The sequence below is a fragment of the Natator depressus genome, chromosome 15 (genome assembly GCF_965152275.1).
Source record: "Natator depressus isolate rNatDep1 chromosome 15, rNatDep2.hap1, whole genome shotgun sequence".
Classification (NCBI taxonomy): Eukaryota; Metazoa; Chordata; order Testudines; family Cheloniidae; genus Natator; species Natator depressus.
In genome coordinates, this window is record NC_134248.1 from 32,555,974 (window position 1) to 32,575,589 (window position 19,616).

The window sequence follows — 19,616 nt, forward strand, 5'->3', positions numbered from 1 at the left end:
CCTGGTGCAAGTGCTAGACAAGCCAACTGGGGGGGGGAGCTTTTCTTGACCTGCTGCTCACAAACAGGGAAGAATTAGTGGGGGAAGCAAAAGTGGACGGAAATCTGGGAGGCAGTGACCATGAGTTGGTTGAGTTCAGGATCCTGACACAGGGAAAAAAGGTAAGCAGCAGAATACAGACCCTGGACTTCAGGAAAGCAGACTTCGACTCCCTCAGGGAGCGGATGGGTAGGATCCCCTGGGGGACTAACATGAAGGGGAAAGGAGTCCAGGAGAGCTGGGTGTATTTCAAGGAATCCCTGTTGAGCTTACAGGGACAAACCATCCCAATGAGTCGAAAGAATAGTAAATATGGCAGGCTACCAGCTTGGCTTAACGGTGAAATCCTAGCGGATCTTAAACATAAAAAAGAAGCTTACAAGAAGTGGAAGGTTGGACATATGACCAGGGAAGAGTATAAAAATATTGCTCAGGCATGTAGGAATGAAATCAGGAGGGCCAAATCGCACCTGGAGCTGCAGCTAGCAAGAGATGTCAAGAGTAACAAGAAGGGTTTCTTCAGGTATGTTGGCAACAAGAAGAAAGCCAAGGAAAGTGTGGGCCCCTTACTGAATGAGGGAGGCAACCTAGTGACAGAGGATGTGGAAAAAGCTAATGTGCTCAATGCTTTTTTTGCCTCTGTCTTCACTAACAAGGACAGCTCCCAGACTGCTGCGCTGGGCATCACATCATGGGGAGTAGATGGCCAGCCCTCTGTGGAGAAAGAGGTGGTTAGGGACTATTTAGAAAAGCTGGACGTGCACAAGTCCATGGGGCCGGACGAGTTGCATCCGAGAGTGCTAAAGGAATTGGCGGATGTGATTGCAGAGCCATTGGCCATTATCTTTGAAAACTCGTGGCGAACTCGTGGAAGTCCCAGATGACTGGAAAAAGGCTAATGTAGTGCCAATCTTTAAAAAAGGAAAGAAGGAGGATCCTGGGAACTATAGGCCAGTCAGCCTCACCTCAGTTCCCAGAAAAATCATGGAGCAGGTCCTCAAGGAATCAATCCTGAAACACTTACACGAGAGGAAAGTGATCAGGAACAGTCAGCATGGATTCACCAAGGGTAGGTCATGCCTGACTAATCTAATCACCTTCTATGATGAGATTACTGGTTCTGTGGATGAAGGGAAAGCAGTGGATGTATTGTTTCTTGACTTTAGCAAAGCTTTTGACACGGTCTCCCACAGTATTCTTGTCAGCAAGTTAAAGAAGTATGGGCTGGACGAATGTACTATAAGGTGGGTAGAAAGTTGGCTAGATTGTCGGGCTCAACGGGTAGTGATCAATGGCTCCATGTCTAGTTGGCAGCCGGTGTCAAGTGGAGTGCCCCAGGGGTCGGTCCTGGGGCCGGTTTTGTTCAATATCTTCATAAATGATCTGGAGGATGGTGTGGATTGCACTTTCAGCAAATTTGCGGATGATACTAAACTGGGAGGAGTGGTAGATACGCTGGAGGGCAGGGATAGGATACAGAGGGACCTAGACAAATTGGAGGATTGGGCCAAAAGAAATCTGATGAGATTCAATAAGGATAAGTGCAGGGTCCTGCACTTAGGACGGTAGAACCCAATGCACAGCTACAGACTAGGGACCGAATGGCTAGGCAGCAGTTCTGCGGAAAAGGACCTAGGGGTTACAGTGGACGAGAAGCTGGATATGAGTCAGCAGTGTGCCCTTGTTGCCAAGAAGGCCAATGGCATTTTGGGATGTATAAGTAGGGGCATAGCGAGCAGATCGAGGGACGTGATCGTTCCCCTCTATTCGACATTGGTGAGGCCTCATCTGGAGTACTGTGTCCAGTTTTGGGCCCCACACTACAAGAAGGATGTGGATAAATTGGAGAGAGTCCAGCGAAGGGCAACAAAAATGATTAGGGGTCTGGAACACATGACTTATGAGGAGAGGCTGAGGGAACTGGGATCGTTTAGTCTGCAGAAGAGAAGAATGAGGGGGGATTTGATAGCTGCTTTCAACTACCTGAGAGGTGGTTCCAGAGAGGATGGTTCTAGACTATTCTCAGTGGTAGAGGAGGACAGGACAAGGAGTAATGGTCTCAAGTTGCAGTGGGGGAGGTTTAGGTTGGATATTAGGAAAAACTTTTTCACTAGGAGGGTCGTGAAACACTGGAATGCGTTACCTAGGGAGGTGGTGGAATCTCCTTCCTTAGAAGTTTTTAAGGTCAGGCTTGACAAAGCCCTGGCTCGGATGATTTGATTGGGGATAGGTCCTGCTTTGAGCAGGGGGTTGGTCTAGATGACCTCCTGAGGTCCCTTCCAACCCTGATATTCTATGATTCTATGATTCTATGTCTACACTACACAGCTTTTAGCAACATGGCTGTATCACTACAGCTGTGCCACTAAAAGTCACGCAGTGTAGCCGCTGTTTGTCGGCTCTCCTGGCGACAAAAAATCTTCCACCCTCAACGAGCGGTATTTGCGTTTTGCCTTCAACATTGGTTCTCCACTTGTAAGGTTACTCCCTTCTCTTCATGTGCCAATATATATTTATGCCTGTATCTGTAATTTTCACTCCTTCCATCTAAAGAAGTGGGTTTTTTACCCACGAAAGCTTATGCCCAAATAAATTTGTCAGTCTTTAAGGTGCCACCAGTATCCTCATTGTTTTTGTGTCAAGTTTGTGTTATCATGTGTGGACTTCACCTGCACTTTCGTGGGACACTTGGCACCTGTTGCATTAGGACTCCATCACTTTTTGGAATTTGAACAACAAGGAGAATAGGTTTCAGAGTAGCAACCGTGTTAGTCTGTATCCGCAAAAAGAACATGAGTACTTTTTGCACCTTAGAGACTAACAAATTTATTTGAGCATAAGCTTTCGTGGGCTACAGCCCACTTCATTGGATGCATAGAATGGAACATATAGTAAGAAGAGATATATATATAGTGTGACAGGGTTGGGCCAGATGGCTATAGGAGAGTAATAGAAGGCAGATATATTAGCCCCAGGCTAAGTAGGCCCCTTTTCCCTGGGTAAGGTAACAGGGAAGGTTCCAGAACAATCAGGAACCTTCTGGAGACAATTAAGACAGGCTGATTAGAACACCTGCAGCCAATCAAGAAGCTGCTAGAATCAATTAAGGAAGGCTAATCAGGGCTCCTGGGTTTTAAAAAGGAGCTCACTTCAGTTTGTGGTGTGCGTGTGAGGAGCTGGGAGCAAGAGGCACTAGGAGCTGAGAGTGAGACCGCGGACTGTTGGAGGACTGAGGTGTACAAGCATTGTCAGACACCAGGAGGAAGGTCCTGTGGTGAGGATAAAGAAGGTGTCGGGAGGAGGCCATGGGGAAGTAGCCCAGAGAGTTGTAGCTGTCACACAGCTGTTCCAGGAGGCACTCTAGACAGCTGCATTCCACAGGGCCCTGGGCTGGAACCCGGAGTAGAGGGCGGGCCCGGGTTCCCCCCAAATCCTCCCAACTCCTGGTCAGACACAGGAGGAGTGGACCTGGGCTGTGGGTTCAGAAAAAACAGCCAAGCTGAGGGCTGCCGTGAAGCTCCAAGGCGAGCAAATCCACCAATAAGCGCAAGACCCACCAAGGTAGAGCAGGAACTTTGTCACAGTAGATAGATTAGATAGATATACATACAGAGAACATGAAAAGGTAGAGTAAGAGGCTAATTAATTAAGATGAGCTATTATTAGCAGGAGAAAAAACACTTTTGTGGTGATAATCAAGATGGTCCATTTAGACAGTTGACAAGAAGGTGTGACGATACTTAACATGGGGAAATAGATTCAATATGTATAATGACCCAGACACTCCCAGTCTCTATTCAAACCCAAGTTAATGGTATCTAGTTTGCATATTAATTCAAGCTCAGCAGTTTCAAAGCCCAATGCCAACTCTGTCCACATATTTATTCAAGTGACACCATCATAGGACCTAATCAGATTAGCCACGCCATCAGGGGCTTGTTCACCTGCACATCTACCAATGTGATATATGCCATCATGTGCCAGGAATGCCCCTCTGCCATGTACATTGACCAAACTGGACAGTCTCTACGCAAAAGAATAAAGGGACACAAATCTGACATCAGGAATCATAACATTCAAAAACCGGTAGGAGAACACTTCAGCCTCTCTGGCCACTCAGTAACAGATTTAAAGGTGGCAATTTTGCAACAGAAAAGCTTCAAAAACAGACTCCAACGAGAAACTGCTGAGCTTGAATTAATACGCAAACTAGATACCATTAACTTGGGTTTGAATAGAGTCTGGGAGTGTCTGGGTCATTACACATATTGAATCTATTTCCCCATGTTGAGTATCCTCACACCTTCTTGTCAACTGTCTAAATGGGCCATCTTGATTATGACTACAAAAGTTTTTTTCTCCTGCTGATAATAGCTCATCTTAATTAGCCTCTTACTCTACCTTTTCATGTTCTCTGTATATATGTGTGTGTATGTGTGTATATATATATCTTCTTACTATATGTTTCATTCTATGCATCCGATGAAGTGAGCTGTAGCCCACGAAAGCTTATGCTCTAATAAATTTGTTCGTCTCTAAGGTGCCACACGTACTCCTGTTCTTTTTAAGGAGAATAGGGTACTTCCTACTTGAAAAGAGCTATGGCTAATAATTCTGAGACCCCATATTTCTCTCACACATGAGATGTCAACAGAAAAAACGGTATTTAAAAGGTAACCAAGACTGGAGGTGTAATGGAATGCCAAAATGGATCATACCGTTCAGCCACTAGGTGACACAGTGTGTAAAATATCTTATTTAAGCTAACCTCAGCCATACCTGGCAGAGCATTAAAGGATCTTATAATGAATACATCTAGTGTGTATCTTGCTCAGAAGAAAGCTCTGTGACCAGTCCATATCTGGGCCAGGAGCACCACATGGTTCTCCAGATGATAAACATCCAAACAGTTTAAAACTGGAGGCTTTGCTTCAACCCGCTATCACATTCCTTTTCTTTTCTTGGGATGGTCAAAAGAAGCAACCAGCTCTCAAGACTTAATTTCCCCCATATTAATTCTTATAGCAATAGACAAGCCCCCCCATGGTTTTTTTTGGTTTGTGGAATGACCATTTCTTAAAGTTTGTAATGATCCACAGTTGGCTGAATAGGAAGTAACAGGCCATATTGGCGATCATGCTTGCAGTAAATCCTGAGTGTTCTTGAAGTACTACCAACCCCAAAAGTTTAAAAACCATTAGACTAGCCCAAAATCATAAGACTTTGAAGTATATATTGTGGGTTGTGGTCTGTCTTTTGAATTTCTAATTCCCCATTATATGGGTGTGCCAACTCTCCAAATAATTGAATACAGTGATTTTGTCACCTGCTGCAAGAGCTCTCACTGGCAGCCTGATGGCACAGAGATCCAAATTCTTCCTAAACCCAAACATTCAAATTAATTAATTCTGTGATCTATACATCTGCCCACTTACCCCAGCCTGCAATTATTCACCCTCCCACCTCTTCTCCTCCTGCAGCTCTTGCAGTTCTTCACTCCTGTCTCTCAGGAGAGGGGTTGGCAGCTGGGGTATGGTCCTCTTCTCCCCCTATCCAGGCCTAACGGGGCAGCTTGAGAGGTCCTTTACCCTCTCTCCAGGATGGGAGGGAGAGGAACAGGGAGCAGAGTGACCCATTATTCACAGTGGGAGAGAGAGGAGGAGAAAGCGGAGCTGTTGTGAACTGCTTAGCTCTTTCTGCTCCTCCCTCCCCTCAAGTGGTAATGGCATAAGTTGCTCCCTCCCCTAACCCAAAATGTCTTCTGGGCTCCTGAGGCGAGGGGAGAGCTCTGCCTGCTTCCTGCAGCAGCTCTGATTGGCTGCTCCTCCCCAGGAGGCAGGCAGGCGGGGAAGACAGACAGACAATCAAACGGATTTTCCCCCAGGCCAGCTGAAATGCAAAGGATTGCTTCTCAGATCATCACAGACAGGCTCCAGCCAATTCCCACCTGGAAGAGTTGGCAACACCGGTCCTGCCATGAACCCATTTCTTTTGATGGCCTGTACGACAGACACCACCTGCCTCTCCTTCCTGCCAGTTCCTAACCCCTTGCCACGGCAATGCTCAACCCCTCGCCCAGGCAGTGCCCAACCCCTCCTGCAAGGGACAGTGGTCAGGATATAGGCCCAAAGAAACTAGCACGGAGCTCAGAGGGAAATGACCTATAGCCAGGGGGATGTGAGCAGGTAGATGAGGTCAGGTGAGCCAGCAGTGTCAGGGCTGTGAGCCTGCTGGGAAAGGAACATGAGCTATCGGGTTTTAGGATTCTCTTCAGAGAGGGAAGGGAGATGGGACTTGTACAGTGGAGATGAAGAGAAGAGAGAGGCACGATCTATGTTAATCTTGTGGTTTCCTAGGGACAGGAGGAGAGAATAAGTGCTGTAACTTACCCTTGGTGCATTTCATCTCATCCCCTCTGTCAATAAGAAGATACCTGGGACTTTCAGGAAACCAAGGGAGAAAGAATAGTTGGGCTAATGCTGGGAAACAGCTGCTGGAGAGCAAGAAAGGCCAATACTTTTCTCCACCAAGTAATTCCCTGAGTGAAAAACAAAAATAAAAGTAAGTATCTGCTAGTGGCCTTTCAGTGCTCTGCTAGAAATGAGATACTGATCCTATCAAAAATAGTCTAGTTCCTAGGTGAAAGGTCTTCCTGTTTCAAAAGTCACCCATTTCTTGTCAGCGTCAACAGAGAGGCAAGAGAATTAATGGCATAGGGAGAATTAACTACCTCTTCACCCCTAAACTAGGTACTACCCACTAAGCGTTGGGACGCATCAACAGGGGAAACTTGCCCTGCTGTTGTCTATGTTGCACTGTTTCTAACGACCTCAGCCTCCAGGACCTGCCAATAATGTGAAATTAAATTTAGAACAAGTAAAAACATGAGGAATTCATTCAGCTTATGTCTGGGACCTGCATCATGATGTATTTTGGGCAATGTAAACTTGTTAAAAATGCAATGGGATTTAAAATATTGATAGCTGCTTTAAAAATGTTAACAGACTAAGCTAGAAGGACAAATTCTTAAAAGTGGCCACCTTACCCTTGTGATCCTTTTAACTGTGTAGTATTGGTATAGGAAAGCACTGATGACACTTTATACCTACAGTGGTCAGTGAGGGAAGAGGAGGTCAAGAGTTGGGGATAAGGTAAAGGAAAGGAGACTTCAGAAGGTTCTGGGTACTAGAAGGGAGAAGCAGTAGACATTGTGCTATTATGCAGAGTACTGGAGCCAGCAGAGGCTGATATGACCGCTGGAAGCCTTTGGTAAACTTAATGAAATAATTTTTTAATTTTATTATCCTCAGATCAGGTTCTGTGTCCCTACGCTCTGTTTGCCAGAAGTTGGGAATGGGTGACAAGGGATAGATCACTTGATGATTACGTGTTCTGTTCATTCCCTTTGGGGCATCTGGCATTGGCCACTGTAGGAAGACAGGATACCGGGCTAGATGGACCTTTGGTCTGACCCAGTATGGCCGCTGTTATGTTCTAACGTGCAGGTCCTGCTGGTTCTATCAGGATGTCATATAAACAAATATTCCTTTACTCTCAGTCCCACCCTTTTAAATTGCATGTTTCAGCTCACTTGTATTGTTTTGCGCTAAAGCTCCAGCTAGACACTTGCAGAAATATCATCTGAGCATATAAATGTATCTAATTTACAGCTGTCGCTATGGCTGACTCAGGTAAAGAGAGAATGATTCCACATGGATACTCTACAGCTGGATGGATGCATGATGTAAGTCACCTAGTAGTTAGCTGATCAATGGGAGTATGGGAGGGATTTTACCCCTTTCCCCCTACAGAGACAGCCACTGGAAGAAGCTGGGTGACTAATGCAGGTGACTACTGAGTTTGGTTACCTTTTAGAAGTTGGTAATTTCAAGGCACTAAAGGACTATATTTCTAACCTTAGACCAATTATTTGTCCTGTCAGAATTCCTCCAGTCAAAAATATGGAACTGCCCATGGCCATAGCACCTCGGAGATGTTTTGGGGCAACCTCCCCTATATAGAGTGGTTGCACACAGATGCCAATACCTATAGATAGAAGAGGAAACATTTTCCTGTTATAAATTAAACCTTATTAGCTTTTGACTTGGTAAATGACATTCTGTATGGACCTGTGTCCAAGGCACTTTGTCCTGTTATCATGTTCTACTTGGACAGTGAGTATCAGGGGAATGTGTTTAGCTTTGACACCCCCTTAGCAGAACATTAGCTTGTGCTGGCTTCTTGACACTTTGTAATTGCCCGTTTTAGTCATCCCTAAAACTTCAAAGGGCCTGTGAATCACTTAAAGCATTCTGACCTATTTTACTGTTGAATATGTGGGACCAAATTCTTTGCTGCCAAGACAGTGAGTCATGGAACACACATTAGCGGGAGTGTCCCGTGATCCCTAGGATGACTTAGTGAGCTGTCGCTCACTAAAGCTCATGCTCAAATAAATTGCTTAGTCTCTAAGGTGCCACAAGTCCTCCTTTTCTTTGTGCTACCAGGACATGTCTTCCGCAGGAGGCTGCAACATATGATGAGGTATTTTGCCGGTCACGCTGTTTCCTGTTTGTAGTGTTGTTGTAGCTGTGTCGGTTCCAGGATATGAGAGAGACACGGTGGGTGAATCACCTCACCTTGGGCTTGTCTACACTGCAACTCAGGTTTCAGAGCAGCAGCCGTGTTAGTCCGTATTCGCAAAAAGAACAGGAGGCCTTGTGGCACCTTAGAGACTAACCCATTTGTTTGAGCATGAGCTTTCGTGAGCTACAGCTCACTGCATCGGATGCATGCTACATCTTAGGTTGATGTAAGTTACATCGCTCAGGGGTGTGAAAATGACACACACACCCCCCAAGCACCGTAACTGACATCAATTTAAAGCGCTGTCCACACCGCACTACGTTGGCAGGAAACGCTCTCCCATCCACATAGCTTCCGCCTCTCGTTGAGGTGGCATAATTATGCCAACAGGAGAGCACTCCCCCATCAGCATAGCATGTCTTCACCTGACTTGCTACAGAAGCATAGCTGCATTGGTGCAGCTGCACTGATGTTGCACAGTAGTGTAGATTAGCCCCTTAACTCTCACACTATTTCCTGACACAGGTGCCTTGCCCTGATCTTGTCTGAGTTTTTCCTCTCCTTGTTCTTCTGCCTCTATGCTACTGCTGCGAGAATCTACCCAGCCTGTTCTATTCCTTTCTCAGCCACCCTTACATCTTCCCTTTCTCCTCACAATCTGTTGCTGATTTTTTTTTTTTTTTTGAGCTAGGGATCCCATTGCCAATACTATTGTTTAAATCATCACTCCCTGTATGTCAGAACAGAAGTGTTTCTTTTCACAGTCCAGGGCAACTGCACCCATATTTCCCCTCTGTGGTTCAGCAATGGCTCCCACTCTCTGGCTACTGGCTCACCTGGCTGCCACCTCTTTTGGGTGGAGACACAGCCTCTCTCCTTTCTAACTGGGATGTCTCCAGGCTGACCAGTTCCTTGCCTGCACTGTGTTATTCCCAGCAGAGACAGACTGCTCCAGCAGGCCTGCTTGCTTTCTCTTCAGAGATAGAGAATAGTGTAACTGCCCAGTTAGAGTTATCACACAGCTCTTCGATATGCAAGCCTCTTTTATTCTTAAGGTAAGAGGACTACAGAGAAAACTTTTTAAAAACTATAAACGAACCTACATGCATGCTAATAAGCTTACTAGAGATCACCCCAACCTTAACATGGGCTCTGGCAGAAGAAGTTCTTCAACACCCTAGCCAAGGGGTTTCCTTGTGATTCCAGGTTCATCACAACTTCAGTTCAAAACGAGCACTGAGTTTTACAGGGTCTCAGTAGACCAGTCCTTCCAACTCTTCTGTAAGTATTGGGGCCATCCATGGACCAGGAGTCCTATGCATTTGCTAGATCAGGAAGAAAGCCCTGAGCCTGTTTAAAGCCAGGATATTTATCCAAAAACCCTTTCTTTCTTTGTTGGTCCCTGGAGAATCCAGTTTGAAGTAGTACATGTAAACCTCTCCAGGAAGTGGCTTCAAAGAGGCCAAAGGAATTACACTGGCACCCCCTCCACCTAGAGGAGTTACATAAAGTTCCATACACAACATGCATTTTTAATACAGTGGACCCCAAAGGTGTTAAGTTAAACCTTACTGAATTAGATTTAATTCAGTAAGGTTTAACTTATCTTAAATCCACAAGGTTTGTCCAGGATATTGTCCATCTGACACAGTTCTCTTTGCCATTATTACCAGTATAATGAGTTCATATTACACCCAGGCCAATACCATAGCAGTAGGGTTGTGCTAGGCACTGGATTTTAATAGAAAAGGGATTACTGGGCAAAAAGTCTAGAAGACTAGAAACAAGATTGTAGTAGTGATATTCTATATTGTTTTAATTTAGTAGCATTTACATTACAATTGTAGGGGAACATCCCTGTCTCCAAGTCTGTAAAGCAACATGTAAATTTACAGCAGTATCTAAAGGATTATCATTAATAATAATTATAATTATATGTTCTAATACCATTCACCATAATTTATTAAAGGCAAGAAGAAGAGAAATGCATTTACCTGTGTTTACGCCAATCAAAAACCTGCCAACCATCAATAACTCAAACAATCCTGTTGGAAAACTGATCCCCATTAAAATGGAGGCCAGTATCGCTATGAAATTGTTCACCAGAAGAGCTCCTTTTCTAAAAGTAAAAATAACAAAGGTCACGGAAACATACTGTTGTAAGAAAAATGCCTTACAATAGTACCGAGAAAAGGCTTTGCATTTCAACAATACAGTACTCACTGGAAATTGGGAGACCTGATGCCTGCCTACTTTATATTTAAAAACAGACATGCCTAATAATGTGTGTGTATGTGATCTCACTCATGCACATGGAGTATGTTTCTTTATTTGCATGCAAGATGCTTATGGAATACCTGTAAAGTATATGAATTCTTTGCAGCATGCAGGACTGGCTCAAAGGACAGGTGATCAGCGTGCCCGCCCTGGGCAGTGTTGTGATAACTGGGGCTATACATTTACTCTCTAATAGTGAGCTCAACTACAAAAATATGTAAAAGTTCATAAGATGTCAAAATACCCTATAATAACAAACGGTGGGAAAAGGTACAAAAAGCAGACAGAAAAACTCAATTAGTCTAAACAGAAAGGCCTACTGATATGGTTTAAGGACTATGTTGAAATCATGCTTGGCAAAAACTGAAGACATGGAACTGAAAATTAATTAACCAAAACTGGTATGTTGGATTTTAGGCCTAATTGGTGTAAAAAAGATAAGGGAAGGGGCTGTTGCACCCATCAGTCCTTTTTGGGTCCTTAAAGAAAAAGACTTTGTGGGGAAAATAAGGAAGAACAGATGGAGGCTACTGGATAGAGCTTCCCATCATAGCTGCCACCCCCACCATCTCCTGGCAGCAGACCTTCTTCATACTAATCTTGAGGGATGCCCTGACCATCTCGGGCCAGAGAGAGGGACCCAGTTCACATTGCCACTGCTACCAGCTCCAGCTGAATCCCAGCACCCACTGAGATGAGACAGAATCACACTTTAACAGCAGCTCCAGCCCATATCCACTAACCTCTTCTCTTTCCCCAAAGGACAGGTATCACTGTCTTTGATACCATCTAAGAGACTGTTAGACAAGGGTTTTTCCCTTCTAAAACTGTCTCCAGCTAAATGGAAAGGGAGAAGGGATGTTGTTAAAATGAAACCCTTACTTAATACTTTACATTTCAAATGTTTTAACTGTTTTTCCTTTTTTTCTGTATCTTTAATAAAAGGTTAAAGGGATTTTTAATGGTACATTTGCCATTGTACTAAGCAGACTGAGGTCTCTCTATACCACTCCTGGACCTTGTTTAACACTGTTTAGTGTTGGACAGTGACTGGGTTATGTTAGCACCTTTGGTTAATACAACGTTCAGGGAGCACCAACATTCAGGGAGCACCAAATCCCTGGGGATGGGAGAGAAGGGAGCAGATGATGCAGAACCTCCAGGCTGGGCCTGGTTCCAGCCCCTGCCTAGCCCTGGGAGAGAGGTATCTGAAAGTCAACTCCAGCTGCTCTCATTTAGTGGGTCTGGCTCCCACCAGCAGCCTCTCCTTTGAGTTGACCACACTGGGAAATCAGAGTTCCTGCATTCCCTTCCACACACTGTTCTGCCCCTATTCCCCAGCTCTCCCTGTGCAAAGTGAGCTCATCAGGAGTGTGGCGCAAAGTGCCCCTCTGGGTTGGGGTCTGGGCGGAAAGCACGGCTCTGGGACTGCAGTGGACTGGGAGGGAATGGAGTGGGGATGCTAGTGGGGTGGGGGTGGGCCATGTGCCCTGGGCCATGTGCTGTTGTGGGGCAGGAGGGATTGTGGCAGCCTGTGTTCCACTGTTATTTATTAAGAGGCTGGCAGAAGAATGTAAGAGCTGGACTCTAGGTCCTGGTCCCAGTCAGCCACCAGCCTTGGCCCAGTCATGTTCACAGAAGACTCCTTTCTCAGAACATGGGGCACTGTTCCTTGCTCTGGTGCCTGCTGCCTCAGCTGCTGCTTTGAAAAACCCAACACAAATAAAGCTTGCCAGCCATCCTGGGCACCACATACCTGTTGTCCTACTCCTTTTTTCCCTCCTCAGACAGGCAGGGATGTGGGGGGCTGGAGAAGGAGAGGGTGTTTTCCACCCTGGCCATCAGGACACCTAGGGCCAACCCTGGCAGCATGTGTATACTAGTGTGCAGGTTGTATATCTATACGGGGTGCGTATACGCACGCCTACAATGTCTATCTTCTCTATGACTGTATGTGTTTTATGCTGCATGGAGTGCACATATGCTTAAATATAAAGGGACCTGATTTGATATTGACAAAGAAGGGTTTGATCAGAAGAACTGGACTGGCGGGTTGTAATTCAGAGCTCTTCTTCCAAGTTCATGTGACTGGAGGCCAGCCTGGAGATCATGTCCCAGGGATACTGTAGAAGTTCCCATTCCTTATTAGCTAATACTGATTTCTCTTTCTAGTTAAATAACTGGAAGAGTCTTCTGGATAAAGCATGTTTCCTTCTGAGCTCTTTCTCTATTTGATTTTATCACTTTTCAGTCACAAAAAAGGAAAAGAAAACAGGATTTGCTGCCAAACCTTCCATTGATGTGCTTAACTCACCTGCCTAGTCTAATCGCCACGCTGCCTCCAATGTGAGCTCCACACAGACCTCCAAGGGAAAATATGGAAGCAATGACAGACCAGAGGAGAGTCAGCAAGCTTGGATTCAGTTCTGTCTGATAGCGACTGCTCCAAGTTTCATTTAGGAATTTGTGGATGTGCTGAAAATACAGAGTGGTGAATCAACTTGCATCTCAATAAACAATTGATCACTTAGCCCAAATGCTTGAGATCCCATCCTCAGAGCCAACATGTGTAAGGGGAAACATCTTACTGAATATCAGCCATTCCCGGAAGAGCTGTGTTACACAAAAATGCTACTAACTAGTTGCAAATTAGCAGAATCCTGACTCACTCATACAGCCAAAACATAGTTTCCCTACTTCAAAAAGACTGTTGTGTGCAGTGTTCCTGTCATGCTTTATCTCAGGGGCGACTGCCTTTAAGTAATGGATGAATGATCCTTCCATATAAAGTTAATAAAGAGCTTTCACATCCTTCTGAATGAAGGGGTGTGGCTGGGTGGGGTGGGTGTGACTCTCAATGGGATTCATGCTCCTAAATCACTTGTGCTCTTTTCAAAATCCCCCCCTTAATGTAGATCTCAGAGTAGGACAGGATTTCTGCGCTACTCAGGCAAGAGATGTGATATTAGTCTTGGAAAGTTACTCGTGGGTTTTTATTAACTGAGTCTGTCAAGAAGCTCCAGACTAGTTGGACTGATGGTAGCTAAGGTGGAAAAGACCTATTAGGTCACATACAGTTCATCTCCCAAGAAGCCAATGCAGGCTTGTTCCCTTTTTAGTCTTTTAGCCAGTTTAGTTTTGAAAGTCACTTCCCAGGGGTGACTCTTCCACAACTCAATAATCTCACTGTTAGGAAACTGATCCTGATAATCAGCCTAAATTTTCTTTTTCTTAATTTGATCCCAGGACTCATAGTAATGCTGTCTTAAGCCACCCTAAGTATTCTTCCTCCTTCCTTGGGACATACACCTTTCATTTATTTGTAAACTGTTAACCTACACACCCACTGAGTGAATCCAATGGAAATTTCATTCTAAGTCCCTGTTTTTAGTGGCTTATAGCGTTTTACCACTATCTATGTCTCAGTCCAAATAAAAATCCTAGATGCCCCAAATCATAGGCGTCGACTCTGTGGGTGCTGCAGGGCTGGAGCACACACAGAAAAAAATTAGCGGGTGCTTACCACCTCCCAGTAGCCAGCACGTCCCCCCTGCCGGCAGCCCTGCTGATCAAGTTTTCCCCCTCTCTTCCATCACCTCCCGCCTGCTGTAGATCAGCTGTTCTGCAGCGTGCAGGAGGCGCTGGGAAGGAGGGGGAAGAGTGGGGACAGGGTGTGCTCTGGGGGGAGGGGGCGGGAAGAGTGGGTGGGGGTGTGGCCTTGGGGGAAAGGGTGGAGTGGGGGCAGAGCAAGGGTGGGAAGAGGGGGGTGGGGTCAGGGTCTGGGATTGAGGGAGGAGGTCAAGCACCCCCCCAGGTAGAGGGGAAGTCAGCACCTAACACTGTGAAATGACTGCAGATTTAACTTTCAGAGTCTCTGGAATCAGCGTGCATCATACTTTCTGGTCAGCAAAAAATCCAGAGAGCAGACAAACAGCACTATTTTCTCACCCCCTGCTCTCTTTCCAGCATACAACTTATCTGTTCATGGTTAGTATATTTTAACCATACTTAGAGCATTAAATGTTGTAACAAAGGAAAGCTGCAAGTTTAATTGGCAAATCAGTCTGCTGTTAGCAGAAATGCACACCCATCTTTTTCACAGGGCCATTCTACCCCAATTCTCTCTGGGTCCTCTACTGTAAATATGCAGGACACTCAAGACCACTAAGAGCAGGCGCAGAAGCTAAAAGTTGGGTGACAGCTTTTGAGGGACATTTTCAGGTATAAAGAAACGCAAAATTTCTTGACCCTCCCCTAAAAATGTCTTTTTCTATCAGCTGCCATGATCCTGTCCGTAACACTTTGTGCTAAGCCAGACACAGAAGTTAAAGGGTGAAAAGATTTATTTTATCATCTAGGTCCTTCCCTTGAGTCCTCCAAGGAGGATTATGTCCCTCTGATAACTTGTCAGTTGGCACTCTCTGCTGAATTGATCAGACGTGGACCAAATCAATGTTATATGTAACTGAAACACAAACGCACTGGAAACTCGCTTGGAAACTCAGAGAGTCATCCAAAATCCTACAAATGAAAGGTCTCCTGCTCCCATTGAAGTCAATGTGAGTTTTGCCATTGACATCAGTGGAACAGGACGGGGCCCAAAATGCACAAGAATGGGAACAATAAAGATGGTGCCTTACCACAGTGGGTGCATTGATAATGGAAACATTATATCCATATTGAAATGTCCCTCCAATTCCGACAGCACAAACAGCCAGAAACAGTGTCCAGCTGGGCAGCTATAGAAAGAAACAAAGAGTAACCGGGGCATGAGACATGATGGAGCCTAGACTATTAGGAAACAGAAAAGGAGGACTTATGGCACCTTAGAGACTAAGCTTTCGTGAGCTGTAGCTGTAGCTCACGAAAGCTTATGCTCAAATAAATTGGTTAATCTCTAAGGTGCCACAAGTACTCCTTTTCTTTTTGCAAATACAGACTAACATGGCTGCTACTCTGATCTCCGTGTGATGTTAAGGACAATGCAGGAACAGCTTCAGTGAAACTGGAGCAGAGATGGTAACACACGCTGCCTTTCAGTAACACCAAACAGTTGCACACATCTCCTAAGTTGCAAGCTGGAGTCCAGGAAACAGAATAGCAGCTTTGCTTGGTACTTTGAGGGCATGTGACTGCCTAAGCTGATACAACGCCTAGGTTCTCACAAAGGCATGTCTAGCGACATAGGTTCTAACATATCTAATGGAGGTGAATGGCTTTTAACTATTAACGGATTAACATTAACTATATATACTAAAAACCAACAAGGGGGCATAGAGCCATGAAAGATCAACCCATGGTCCAGAGGATTTTCTCTTGCACTGAAATGCAGAGGCAGAAATAAGGCCCCTGTTCTGTCACTGTGAACCAGGAGGCAGTTCTGTGCAAACAGATTCTCACCAGGCATTGCAGGGTGTTTCTATACTCTTATTGTTAATGAGAAGCAGTGGTTTTAGAACTGTGCCTTCCTCTGACCATATGCAGAATTGTTCTGTTGCCTCTTGCTCTTCTCTTTTCACAGCTGGAAAAAAGGTCATTACTAAGAGCAAGTAAGAGTGCTGAAGACAGGGCGGTTGCCCACTATGGCCCATATCCAGACGTGCTATGTGGGGGTGGACACACAGGGCCACATGCCACCCCCCAGATTTCTGCCAGGGTTTATATTTTTATTTCTTTTTTTGCAGGGAGGGGATTAAAAACATGAGTGCACAGTAGTTTATTTCAAAGCAGAGATGCCAGCAATCGCAAGCTGCTCCCCCTTTGTCCTCCCCCTTTGCAGCCTCAGCTCATGCTGGCGCTGACCCACAAGTGACAATGGGGCCCATGCGTGTGGGGCAAATTCCGCACTTGCCCAAGGCTTGCAGGGTTGGGCCCACCATGGGATCACTGCCAACCCATGGGGCCAGGCACCTGCCCTGGTGTTTGTTCAGGACTCACAAAGGGGATATAAACAGGGCCATGGGGTGGCTAATGCACAGGAGCCCCAGCCAGGGGGACTTTGGAAGCCAGGCTGGAAACCACCCAGCCTCCAGGGGCTCCCGGGTTTCCTGTTGACTCAGAGCTGGTCACATGGTGCCACCGGGCCCACATGGCAGCTGGCGGAGCTGAGCCAATAAAGTGATCTCGGAGGCCGGGTGAGAGGCAGGAGCAACAGCTGGGTGCTGCAGGGAAGGACTACTGCTTTCAGGGAGGGAAGACTGAGGGGAAGGGGAAGGGCCTGCCCGTGGGGGCAGCGAGGTGAGCTTTTCGGGAGGGTGGCCAAACCTTTAAATTGTGCCCCTCCCCCCACTTTCAACAGTTACGTGTCACCTCCGTGTGATTCGCACAGTGCTGCAGGCAAATCAGACAACAACCACCAACTGTTGCTCTTGTCTCATGATTTCTTACTTGTAATCGTACAGAATTATTATTTTTATAATTAATCATTTGATGGAATTAACTCATTACTGGCTTCCACTCTTAGAAATGTCCCCACATTCTTCTTATGAGCACGACAAATCTTTACAATGCTAAGAACGCTGTATTCACTCTAAGGCAAAAAGGTTTCTGTTAGCACCTACCACAGCCATAGGGTCACTGTTCTGGACCTACAGCATATGGACACAAAGAAATTAAGTACTGAATAGTTGATGCTGAATAAACAACAAATAATAATAGTTATGCAGACCAAGCCATCCACAAATGCAGCATCATTGAGGAACAGTGCAGTTCAACAGGTCTGGTATGGAAATAGGAGACAGAACTCATAGGTTCTATTCCCAACTCTGGTACTGACTCCTTGTGTGACCTGAGTAAGCCATTTAAACCACCCCGTGCCTCAGTTTACCATCTGTAAAACAGGGATTTTAACCTTTTGTGTACTTTAAACTCTACAGACAAACTGATAAGAATTATTATTTTATTGTTATGGAAGCATATTCATTGCCTTATTTAATTTGAACTAAAACTGTTACATTTTGGGTTGAATCCTTCTTATAATCTGCACTGAGACTCCTATTTCAGTTCTGATTTTTCTTTCTGAAAAGATCCTTCAGGGAACATCTGGTATTGGAGGCAAGGTTAAACACGACATGAGTGCAGGGCTCCATTCTTTAAAAAAAAGTAACAAAATCATTACGATACACACACGTCATACTAAGTAACTGCGTGATCTGATTATTGTCCTTCCTTTCCCATTTCTGCCCATCTCTGTCTGTTTATCATTTTCACTTGCTATGTCATGTTGTTTAGAGCTATGTTCTTCAAAGTTGGAACCATATCTGTACTTGCTCAGTGAGCTGCCCAGCCATGACATTTTGTGACATTATTACATCCATTTAGAAACATGACACTAATCAAAAAGCTGTTCCATTTAACTTCATGGTGGGGCTAAGGAAAGGTTCCGGAAAAGTTCCATGACAACCTCCCTTTATGTGCGAGAAAAGTCTCAAATCCATTTCCTTATAAGCCTAATTATTTCCTTTGAGAGATTCTGATTTAAAGGTACAGCACAAAATAACTGGAGAAAGTTTCATTTGAAAATCATTGGTAAAGTTACAAAACTCCATACCCTGCAGGCATCTTTACTGGTAAGGATAATTCTGCTTACCTTGCTGGGGCTTCTAGGACCTTTCAGCAAAAGCTGGCACTCCATTCTTAGTATTAGGCTGGATTAGATTTCCCTTGCAAACTTTAACAAGCTACAGCACAAGAATGAGAGATGCCATATACATTGAAGTTATTATTAATTATTATTATTATTATTTGCTATTAGTGCTAATGTAAGAAAATTGAGATTCTTTATTCCAGCTCTGGCACTCCAGCTTCTTCCCTTTGGAACAGTTTTTTTTGTGACAGAAATATTCAACTCTCTCATAAAGTCACAGTTTGAAGAGCTCTCTCAATAAACCTTTTGACATTAAACTGTGAAAAATCCCTTCATTTCAGTCACTCAGGGAAACATGCACATTAGCTGTCTTTTAGTTATGGGCAATATTTTGGCCACTAAAGAAAGCAAAAGGACAGTTACCTTGTGATTTGCTGTCAAGTCTCCCACTGTCCATGATCCTGTAATAGTTTGCTTACTGCATTCCATTGATTATAGATTGAAGAGTGGAGTTAATAAAATTAAACAGTGTGTGAAACCAGAAGACCTTGTCCCTAAACACAACTCTTTAATCTGCTGGCCCTTCAGGCACAAGTAGGAAGCACTGAGCTTCTCATCTGACTAGGATTTAACACACTGCCCAGAACAACTGAGCCAGATCTGAACTAATGCATGGCACCAGCTCTGAGGGAGGAGAATTAATTACTATCAGCTTCTGTAAATACTGGAAGCTTACAAAGTATGGGATAAAAGCTCAAAATAATAAGGAATATATTTAGCTATTTATTTTATTGTCCCCAAGCAACTTTGCTGAGAGGTTTCTTAGCCATGCTGGAGGATGGTGAGATTCATCACTCAACAGACCAGTATTTCCTTTACCATTTTGTCATGTATATAGGAAGGTCACTGGAGACTGAACATTTTGAGTGAATGTACAAACTTCAGGGTACACAAAAAAACCTGTGACTGACATTTTTTATTCCCAAGTTTAGTGCTTTTAATTAGGTACCTCTGCATGTCCAGTCTTCACCTTCTGGCATGCAGTGGGGAGCATGCTCCATTTTCTTTAGAAAGAAATTGCAGATGAGTGTTTTTTTCAAATGTCATTTGCTTCATTTGGGTTCAGGGA

At 44.7% G+C, this 19,616-nt stretch overlaps 1 long non-coding RNA gene and 1 pseudogene across 1 annotated transcript; one reads left to right on the plus strand and one right to left on the minus strand.

Annotated features, from left to right (window-relative positions):
- Positions 1-19,552, minus strand: part of LOC141999479 (solute carrier family 2, facilitated glucose transporter member 11-like) — a 29,583-nt pseudogene extending 10,031 nt beyond the window's left edge.
- LOC141999480 (uncharacterized) lies at positions 694-12,298 on the plus strand. Its single transcript, XR_012642021.1, has 4 exons — positions 694-1,108; positions 6,396-6,600; positions 7,710-7,783; positions 10,595-12,298. It is a non-coding gene; the product is annotated as an uncharacterized LOC141999480 (long non-coding RNA).
- Positions 19,553-19,616: the final 64 nt, after the last annotated feature.